This window comes from Scylla paramamosain, chromosome 10 (assembly GCF_035594125.1).
Source record: "Scylla paramamosain isolate STU-SP2022 chromosome 10, ASM3559412v1, whole genome shotgun sequence".
NCBI lineage: Eukaryota > Metazoa > Arthropoda > Malacostraca > Decapoda > Portunidae > Scylla > Scylla paramamosain.
This window is the reverse complement of record NC_087160.1, coordinates 13,072,501-13,073,408: the sequence shown is the minus strand read 5'-3', so window position 1 is coordinate 13,073,408 and position 908 is coordinate 13,072,501.

Below are 908 nucleotides of genomic sequence, written 5' to 3'. Positions count from 1 at the left end.
AGGATCTGACCTGGAGCTCTTTTTGTGGACAGGCACCACACGAGCTACCTTCCATACGGAGGGCCAGGTGTTTTCCCTGATGCAGGCCATGAACACTTGTGAGAGAGGTCCCACCAGCTCACAAGCACACTGGCGAAGAACTTGTGGGCTCACATCGTCGGGTCCAGTGGCATTCCTGACGTCCACTGCCCTCAGAAAATGTTCCACCCTCTCCTGTGTCACCTCCACTGTCGTGACTGTTTGGACACATTCCTGTGCCAGGTGTGGTGGAGATCCGATAGGGTCAGCGACGGTCATTTTAGCAGAGAAAAGATTGGTCATCATTTCGGCCTTTTCCTTGCTGCTGGTCGCTGTGGTGCCGTCCGGTTTAGTAAGGGGTGGAATGGTCTCCTGGTGCCTTATGCCTTGTCTCTCCTTTACAAAGGCCCATCAGGTCTTGCTACCTACACCGGGCCCACACAGTTTGGAGCGGAGGTCATTTTCCCGTCTCCGTTGCGCCCACTTGCTGGTGGCCACCATGTGTCGGCACACCGCACGGTGTAGGTTCTTGTTGCGACAGGTCGGATTTCTCTTATAATGGAGCCACGTTGAGTATTTCCTCTCCGCTGCAAGACGACATAGGTAACCAAACCAGGGCTGATCAGTGGGCCTGGAGGTGTACTGGCGGTGTGAGATGTGTTCCTGCTGAGGAGCTTTGACTTGCTCAGTAAAGGCCTTTGCCTTAGATTCTGCCTGTCCAGACAGGAGGTTGTTCCAGTCTGAGAGTCGCAAGTCTCGTCCAAGGTAGGTCCAGTCAGCTCTTTCCCATAGCCAGATGGTGCGAGAGGTGGCCTCGTCCCGCGCCACGCCCACGTCTGCTCGGGTCAGGACAGCGTGGTGGTCGGAGCTGCCCACCTGATCGAGCTGAC